This window comes from Triticum aestivum, chromosome 1D, assembly GCF_018294505.1.
Source record: "Triticum aestivum cultivar Chinese Spring chromosome 1D, IWGSC CS RefSeq v2.1, whole genome shotgun sequence".
NCBI classification, from domain to species: domain Eukaryota; kingdom Viridiplantae; phylum Streptophyta; class Magnoliopsida; order Poales; family Poaceae; genus Triticum; species Triticum aestivum.
The window spans coordinates 295,665,957-295,676,228 of NC_057796.1; positions in this window are offsets into that span (position 1 = coordinate 295,665,957).

Below are 10,272 nucleotides of genomic sequence, written 5' to 3' on the forward strand. Positions count from 1 at the left end.
GGCGGGTCTCCGGTGACCAAATGGTCACGGGGTCAAGCCCGTTACACTCCCCGCCGTTTGTAGATGCCCCCCAGCCCCTCCGCTTTTTCGATAGCTCGCCGTAGCCATGTCTCCGTCGAGCACCCGTGTGCGCCGCCGCCTCCGCCACTCGCCGGCGCCGATTCCGGCCAAGTCCGGCGAAGCCCCGGCCACCACTGGATGCGGCGCTGCGAGTTCTTTCGAATGGGCCTAGCCCCGTTCCTCCCCGAGCCCCGTAGCGCGATTCCGGCCAACTCCGGCGAGGGACCGCCGCGGTTTTGGTCGCCGGAGTTGCGCCGGCGCCGGCCGCCGACGTGGCTGGCCTGGCCCCACCCCCAGTGTCCCTGCCAGTGGCCCCCACGGGCCCCAGACCCAGTCAACTGCTGACTGGGCAGGCCCAGTCACTGACATGCGGGCCCCGCCGCAAAATTTAAAAAAAGAAAATGTTTTGTAAATAAAAATAATTAGTTTAATTAATCTCTCACTGACAGGTGGGCCCAGTAGTTAATTAACTAAAAACTAATTAGTTTAATCCTCTGTTAACCCACTGTCTATGACAGGTGGGTCCCCCTTGTCAGTTTGACCAGTCAACCCAGACTGTTGACCGCTGACGTCACTCATACGTCATGCTGATGTCATATCCCTTTTTCTGTTAATTAAATAATTCCAGAAATTCAAATAAACTTTGAAAATTCATATCTTTTAAACCGTAACTCGGATGAAAATGTTTTCTATATGAAAGTTGCTCAGAACGACGAGACGAATCCGAATACGCAGTCCGTTCGTCCACCACACCTCCCTAACCTATCGAACTAGCAACTTTCCCCCTCTGGTCCGTCTGTCCGAAAACGTGTAACATCGGGAATACCTCCCGGATGTTCCCCCCCTTCACCGGTACCACCTACTGTCGCGTTAGGACACCCCTAGCGCCGCTCACTGTCATGTCACGCATCGTCATGCTTATGTTTGCATTGTATTTACTGTTTCTTCCCCCTCTTCTCTCCGGTAGACTACGAGACCGACACTGCTGCTGCCCAGTTCGACTACGGAGTCGACGACCCCTCCTACTTGCCAGAGCAACCAGGCAAGCCCCCCCCCCTTGATCACCAGATATCGCCTACTCTCCTCTATACTGCTTGCATTAGAGTAGTGTAGCATGTTACTACTTTTCGATATCCTATTCTGATGCATAGCCTATCCTTGCTACTACTGTTGATACCTTTACTTGCAATCCTACATGCTTAGTATAGGATGCTAGATTTCCATCAGTGGCCCTACATTCTTGTCCGTCTGCTGTGCTACACTATCGGGCCGTGATCACCTGGGCGGTGATCGCGGGTATATACTTATATACCATATACATGACACATGTGATGACTAAAGTCGGGTCGGCTCGTAGGAGTACCCGCAAGTGGATCTTTGTGGCGGAGCGACAGGGCAGGTTGAGACCGCCTAGGTAAGAGGTGGGCCTGGCCCTGGTCGGCGTTCGCGGATACTTAACACGCTTAACGAGATCTTGGTATTTGATCTGAGTCTGGCCATTTGGTCTATACGCACTAGCCATCTACGCGGGAGTAGTTATGGGTATCCCGGCGTCGTGGTATCAGCCGAAGCCTTCGTGACGTCAGCGACTGAGTGGCGCGCGCCGTGTTGGACCGCTTTGACGTAACCGCCGTGATCGTGTGGTTTGCTAGGTCTGCTCGCGGCCGCGTTCGCAACGTGCAGGTGTGCATAGGGCGATGGGCCCAGACCCATGCGCGCTTAGGATTAGACCGGCGTGCTGACCGCTCTGTTGTGCTTAGGTGGGGCTGCGACGCGTTGATCTTACGAGGCCGGGCATGACCCAGAAAAGTGTGTCCGGCCAATTGGGATCGAGCGTGTTGGGTTATGTGGTGCACCCCTGCAGGGAAGTTTATCTATTCGAATAGCCGTGTCCCTCGGTAAAAGGACGACCCGGAGTTGTACCTTGAGCTTATGACAACTAGAACTGGATACTGAATAAAATACACCCTTCCAAGTGCCAGATACAACCCGGTGATCGCTCTCTAACAGGGCGACGAGGAGGGGATTACCGGGTAGGATTATGCTATGCGATGCTACTTGGAGGACTTCAATCTACTCTCTTCTACATGCTGCAAGATGGAGATGTCCAGAAGCGTAGTCTTCGACAGGACTAGCTATCCCCCTCTTATTCCGGCATTCTGCAGTTCAGTCCACTGATATGCCTCTTTACACATATACCCATGCATATGTAGTGTAGCTCCTTGCTTGCGAGTACTTTGGATGAGTACTCACGGTTGCTTTTCTCCCTCTTTTCCCCTTTCTATATCGGATTGTCGCAATCAGATGTTGGAGTTCAGGAGCCAGACGCCACCGTCGACGACGACACCTACGGCACTGGAGGTGCCTACTACTACGTGCAGGCCGCTGACGACGACCAGGAGTAGTTAGGAGGTCCCAGGCAGGAGGCCTTGCCTTTTCGATCGTTGCTACTTTTGTGCTAGCCTTCTTAAGGCAAACTTGTTTAACTTATGTCTGTACTCAGATATTGTTGCTTCCGCTGACTCGTCTATGATCCAGCACTTGTATTCGAGCCCTCGAGGCCCCTGGCTTGTATTATAATGCTTGTATGACTTATTTATGTTTTAGAGTTGTGTTGTGATATCTTCCCGTGAGTCCCTGATCGTGATCGTACACATTTGCGTGCATGATTAGTGTACGGTCAAATCGGGGGCGTCACACATGTTTGAACAGGAAGCCCCCAAATGACCTTAAAAAATGTTTAACGACGCTGATTCGAATACGATCCACGTCGGTTCCCAAAGGGGTTAGACGATGATTCAAATATGATCAAAGAAAACTCCCCAATGAGCTCGGCACTTTGCCAATCAAATGGGTATCGACAGCTATGTTCTCTTTGGTTCGAATACGACCTATGTTTGAACAGGAAGCCCCCAAGTGACTATATTGTGTATGGGTAGATTCAAATACGATCATAAGTCGGATCCTCCTTCAAGTTATCACATGATCTTGTAATGAAAGTAACACATTCATCTTTGGAGGAGAAAAAAGGACAGAGGTCCTGCTTTATTGCTTATCATAATATATACATGGCCTAGAGAAATATGTACATCATGAGAGCCGGTGGCTCAAGTGTAATAAGGCCGAAGCTGAGCTATGTTCCACGGCCGACGGGTCTCTTCCTCCGACTTACGTGAATCTTTGTGCTCCCGAACGTCAATGAGGTAATATGACCCGTTGTGCAAATTCTTGCTGACCACAAAGGGCCCTTCCCAAGGCGGAGATAACTTGTGCGCATCTGTTTGATCTTGGATGAGCCGGAGCACCAGATCGCCTTCCTGGAAGACCCGGGTTTTAACCCGGCGACTATGATAATGGCGCAGGTCTTGTTGGTAAATCGCTGAGCGAGCTGCTGCCACATCACGTTGTTCGTCCAACAAGTCAAGAGCGTCCTGGCGCGCTTGTTCGTTATCCGCCTCCACATAAGCCGCCACTCGAGGTGAGTCATGACAGATGTCACTGGGGAGAACTGCTTCCGCTCCATAAACCATGAAGAAAGGCGTGAAACCTATGGACCTGTTAGGAGTAGTGTTGATGCTCCACAACACGGAGGGTAACTCCTCCACCCAACAACCCGGCGTCCATTGTAAAGGGACCAAAAGCCGGGGTTTGATGCCTTTCAGAATCTCCTGATTAGCCCTCTCAGCTTGACCATTGGATTGAGGATGAGCCACTGATGAAACATCAAGTCGAATGTGCTCTCGTTGACAAAACTCCTCCATGGCGCCTTTGGATAGATTGGTACCATTGTCAGTTATAATGCTGTGTGGGAAGCCAAAACGAAAGATCACCTTTTTCATAAACTGAACTGCCGTGGCGGCATCACACTTGCTAACTGGCTCCACTTCAACCCACTTGGTAAATTTGTCAACTGCCACCAAGAGGTGGGTCTTCTTATCCTTGGACCTTTTAAAAGGCCCAACCATATCAAGCCCCCAGACCGCAAAGGGCCAAGTAATTGGGATCATCCTCAGCTCCTGAGCTGGCACATGAGCCCGTCGCGAGGACCTTTGGCAACCATCACATTTGCCGACCAAGTCCTCTGCATCAGCATGAGCCGTCAGCCAATAAAAGCCATGACGAAAAGCCTTGGCCACAAGAGACTTTGAGCCGGCGTGATGGCCACAATCCCCTTCATGAATCTCACGCAAGATCTCTTGACCTTCCTCAGGGGAGACACAACGCTGGAACGCTCCCGTAACACTGCGGTGATGCAACTCACCATTGATAACAATCATTGACTTAGACCGCCGGGTTATTTGTCTGCCCAAAGTTTCATCCTCAGGCAAATCTCCCCGGGTCATGTACGCCAGATAGGGCACTGTCCAGTCCAGGATGATGTGGAGAGCCGCCACCAGTCGTGCCTCCGGGTCAGGGACAGCCAAGTCTTCCTCTGTAGGCAACTTAACAGAAGGGCTATGCAGGACGTCCAGGAAAATATTAGGCGGCACCGGTTTTCGCTGAGAGCCCAGCCGGCTTAAAGCATCAGCCGCCTCGTTCTTCCTGCGATCGATGTGCTCTACTTGGAAACCCTGAAAGTGCCCAGCAATGGCATCAACTTCGCGGCGATAAGCCGCCATGAGAGGGTCCTTGGAGTCCCACTTTCCTGATACTTGTTGGGCCACCAAGTCTGAGTCGCCGAAGCACCTTATCCAGCTCAAGCTCATCTCCTTAGCCATCCGAAGGCCGTGGAGCAAGGCCTCGTACTCAGCTGCATTGTTGGTGCAAGGAAACATCAACTGTAGCACATAATGGAACTTGTCACCTTTAGGGGAAGCCAATACGACTCCAGCCCCCGAGCCCTCCAATTGCCTGGATCCATCGAAGTGAATAGTCCAATATGTGTTATCCGGCTTCTGTTCGGGCACTTGTAGCTCTGTCCAATCATTGATGAAATCCACCAAGGCCTGAGATTTAATAGCAGTGCGTGGCACATACTTCAGACCATGAGGTCCGAGCTCTATAGCCCACTTAGCCACTCTCCCTGTGGCCTCTCTGTTTTGAATGATATCTCCAAGGGGGGCAGAACTGACCACAGTGATGGGGTGACCCTGAAAATAATGCTTAAGCTTCCGGCTTGCCATGAACACACCATAAACAAGCTTCTGCCAATGCGAATACCGCTGCTTGGACTCAATGAGTACTTCGCTGACATAATAAACCGGCCGCTGAACCGGATGCTCCTTACCCTCTTCCTTGCGCTCCACCACCACGGCCACACTGACGGCTCGTGTGTTAGCAGCCACATACAGCAATAAAGGCTCCTTGTCAATCGGAGCAGCAAGGACTGGGGGCTCAGCCAGCTGTCTCTTCAAATCCTCGAAAGCAGTATTAGCTGCATCATTCCAGACAAAGTCATCAGTTTTCTTCATCAGTTGATATAATGGCATGGCCTTCTCCCCCAAACAGCTTATAAAACGGCTTAAAGCAGCGATACGACCCGCCAGGCGCTGGACGTCGTTTATACACGCCGGTTTAGCCAGGGAGGTAATGGCCTTGATCTTCTCCGGGTTAGCTTCAATGCCTCTGTTAGAAACCAAGAAACCCAAGAGCTTGCCTGCAGGAACACCAAAAACACATTTGGCCGGGTTAAGCATCATCTTGTAGACCCGGAGATTATCAAAGGTTTCCCTCAGATCATCTATCAAGGTTTCCTCCTTCCTGGATTTAACCACAATATCATCCACATAAGCATGAACATTGCGCCCAATCTGGTTATGAAGACAGTTCTGCACGCAACGCTGATAAGTCGCCTGTGCACTCTTGAGTCCAAAGGGCATAGACACATAGCAGAAGGCTCCAAAGGGAGTGATGAACACCGTCTTCTCCTGGTCCTTAACTGCCATTTTAATCTGATGATATCCAGAATAAGCATCCAAGAAACTTAGGCGCTCACAACCCGCCGTAGCATCAATGATTTGATTAATACAGGGAAGGGTGAAAGGATCAGCCGGACACGCCTTGTTCAAATCCGTGTAGTCCACACACATCCGCCAGGTGCCGTTCTTCTTGAGTACGAGCACCGGGTTAGCTAACCACTCTGGGTGAAAGACTTCAACAATAAACCCGGCCGCCAAGAGCCGGGCCACCTCTTCACCAATAGCTTTTCGCCTCTCTTCATTAAACCGCCGAAGGAATTGCCTGACCGGCTTAAATTTCGGATCAACATTGAGAGTGTGCTCAGCGAGTTCTCTAGGTACACCTGGCATGTTAGACGGTTTCCATGCAAAAATGTCCCTATTCTCACGGATGAACTCGATGAGCGCGCTTTCCTATTTTGGATCCAGATTGGCACTGATGCTAAACTGCTGAGATGAATCTCCTGGAACAAAATCAACAAGCTTAGTCTCATCAGCCGACTTAAATTTCATTGCCGGCTCATGCTCCGTAGTCGGCTTTTTCAGAGAGGTCATATCTGTTGGGTCAACATTGTCTTTGTAAAACTTCAACTCCTCTGTTGCGCAAACAGATTCTGCATAAGCTGCATCGCCTTCCTCACACTCCAAGGCCACCTTCCGGCTGCCGTGAACCGTAATGGTCCCTTTATGACCCGGCATCTTGAGCTGTAAATACACATAACACGGCCGTGCCATGAACTTGGCGTAAGCCGGCCGCCCAAATATGGCATGGTACGGACTTCTTATCTTGACCACCTCAAAGGTCAATTTTTCCACCCTGTAGTTGTGCTCATCTCCAAAGGCCACTTCCAACTCGATCTTGCCGACTGGATAAGCCGACTTACCAGGTACCACACCATGGAAAATAGTGTTTGACTGGCTGAGGTTCTTATCAATCAACCCCATACGACGGAAAGTCTCATAATAGAGGATGTTGATGCTGCTGCCTCCATCCATGAGCACCTTAGTGAACTTATATCCTCCCACCTGAGGAGCCACCACCAAGGCCAAGTGACCCGGATTATCCACCCGGGGAGGGTGATCCTCCCTACTCCACACTATAGGCTGCTCAGACCACCGCAAGTAGCGTGGAACCGCCGGCTCAACAGCATTCACAGCCCTCTTATGAAGCTTCTGATCTCGCTTACACAGACTGGTGGTAAACACATGATACTGTCCACCGCTAAGCTGCTTTGGATTGGTCTGATAACCCCCCTGCTGTTGTTGATGACCCTGGCCAGACTGCTGATTAAAGCCCCCTTGACCGTTCTGAGGATTAGAATTTGAGCCGTCGCCCGGGCCATGAAAGCCGCCGGCGCCTGAGCCACCGCCCGGGCCATTGTTGCCGTTAAAGGCGTTGGAATTCTTAAAGGCCTTCATGATTGCACAATCCTTCCAGATGAGTAGCTGGCTTCTCTCTAGAGCCATGCCTTGGACAAGGCTCATTCAACAGTTGCTCCAGCGTCGGGCCTGACCCGCCGGCTCGGGGAGGGGGCCTCCCCTTGCGTCGCTGGTTAGTACCCTATGAGCTGGCGTTGGCTACAAACTCTAGGCTGCCATCGGCCTTGCGCTTGCCACCTCCTTGGTTCCCCGGGTTATGCTGAGGACCCTTGCCATTGTCGTTCTTCTTTCCCTTCCCTGTCCTTTCATCATCTGAAGCGGGGTCCTTGGTACTATCAGAATCGGCGTACTTGACGAGAGCCGCCATCAGTGTACCCATGTCATTGCAGTCGCGCTTAAGCCGCCCGAGTTTCATCTTCAGGGGCACGAAACGACAATTCTGTTCCAACATTAAGACTGCAGAGCCGGCATCCATCTTATCAGATGAATGTATTATCTCCTTAACCCGGCGAACCCAATGTGTCGTAGACTCACCCTCCTGCTGCTTACAGTTAGTCAAATCCACAATTGACATAGACTGCCTACAGGTATCCTTGAAATTTTGGATGAACCGGGCTTTCAGCTCAGCCCAAGACCCGATGGAATTCGGTGGTAGCCCTTTCAACCAAGTGCGGGCAGTCCCATCTAACATCATGGTGAAGTACTTGGCCATTGCCGCTTCACTGACTTCCAGCAGTTCCATGGCCATCTCGTAACTCTCGATCCAGGCTGCGGGTTGTAAGTCAGCCGTGTAATTAGGCACCTTCCTAGGGCCTTTGAAGTCCTTGGGTAGACGCTCATTGCGGAGAGCTAGCACTAAACAAGGGACACCTCCAGTCCTGGTAGGGATACCCACGTCGACGGAAGTCGTCGGATAAGCCGGGGGAGTCTGGTAAGCCGTCAACTGAGGCCCCTGCTCCGCCTCTTGCCGCGCTCTGTCTTGGTCTGCTGCGTGAAAGGCTCCGTTATGAGCCGGGCCATGGCCAGGGAGCGGGTCATGGCGTCGGACGTTACTTGAGCCAGTCGCTAAGACCATATGTCTGCTGTAACTCGGGCTCCGGCCTGGACGAGGGGTCGAGTGGATCCTGCCCCGGCTGTAAGAGTACGCCTCTTGCTGCGCCAGTGCTGTCTGAAGGAGTTCCCTGACCTGGCGGGTTTCAATAGCCGTCGGAGAGTCGCCGTCAATTGGGAGGGCCGCCAGCCGCGCTGCTGCGGCGACCATGTTCTCCAGCGGGTTAGCATAATGACCCGGTGGTATTGGCACGTACTGAGGCGGGGCAGAGTTCACCCGGGGAGGCCCCATCACTTGTGGCTGAACAGGGGTCCCAGACCCGGGCACTATGATTCCTGGCGGGTTACTAGACCCTGCACCTGGCGTGTTGAAGAGGTTTCGTGGATCGTAAACCGGAGGGAGTCAAGATTGGGCCTTTTGATGCCTCCTTCTCATGACCTCATTGGACGCGTTCTGATCCATCGTGAGCCGGAAGGACTGTGCCTGAATCAACTGAGTTTGGGCGTCGAGAGCCGCCCTCTCCGCAGCCATCCTGATCCCTTCTGCTGCCAGATCCTCTTTGGCTTTCGCTAGATCTAACTTTAACTGCGCCACCTCCGCGTCATGCTGAGCTTGATCCGCCGGGTCAACCGCGGCGGTCAACAGGGCCGTCATCTTGTCCGTGAGATCCATCAGCACCTGAGCCGGCGAGGGTACCGGGTTTCCTGCCCCAGCAGCAGGGTTCTGAACAGGCTGCACACCGGCCATGAAGATTCCAACCCGGCTCGACGGCTCAAACGGGTCCGGAATACTGTCACCATCGGAACAACCCATGAGCCTGCCATCTTGAAGTTGATACAACGAGTTTGATTCATCTGTGGACGACTCGCCGTCAGAGCCGGCGGCCGTCTCATCACTAGATCCAGATCCATCAGGGAGTCCTCCATGGATACATCCCACAAAAGCATGCTTCAGGGCAGGCAAGGCCCGGACGGGTCGTGCGCGCTGAGCCGTCTCGATGAGATCGGCACAGAGATCCGGCTCAGGGCCCGGTTCACCAATCTTGCCAATGAAAACATGAATTCCGCCGAAGGGGACCCGGTATCCGTACTCAATTGAGCCGGCGTCGGGGCCCCAGCTTGCATCGTCGATGTAGAGCTTGCCGCGACGACTCTTGGTCATCCGGCCCACAGTGTATCCCTTGAGCCCTTCGAAGCTGCCCTTCAAAACTCAAATCCACCGTGCGCTGGCCCCACGGTGGGCGCCAACTGTCGTGGAATTGTCATGGCAGATGTCCTCAAGCTAGGACTTAGTCGTGGTGCCATCGCCGCTAGGAAGCTTGAAGGGGTTAAACGGGACAAGGAACACGAGGGTTTATACTGGTTCGGCCCCTTACGGTGAAGGTAAAAGCCTACGTCCAGTTGAGGTGGTATTGATTAGGGTTTCGATGACCAGGGAGCTTAACTGCTATGCCTGGCTCTCGATGAGATCTTTCCCGTCCCTAAACCGCTGCCGGGTCGTCCCTTTATATAGAGAGGTTGACGCCCAGCAGCTCTCAGAGTCCCGGCCGGCTCATAAAAGTGTCCGGCTCGGAATCTCAATTATTCTTGCCTTGCACTACAAGTTCTACCATAATGATGGTTACAACTACAGGCCTTAAGCCATATCCGGGTCTTAAGCCCACCTTCGGCCCACCGTCTTCAAGCTTGGCGCCGGGCTTCAGGTGATGACCCTTATGAGTAACCCGGCCCCTCCTGGCGGGTGACTCTAAGGTTTATATCCTCAACAGGTCCAAACCCTAGTCTCCCCTTCCCTCGCGCCGCCGGACACGTCCGGCCGGAGCCGGACGAAACGCCGCCGCCGCCGCCCCGAGCCAACGGGCACGCGCCACGTCGCCCTGCCCGC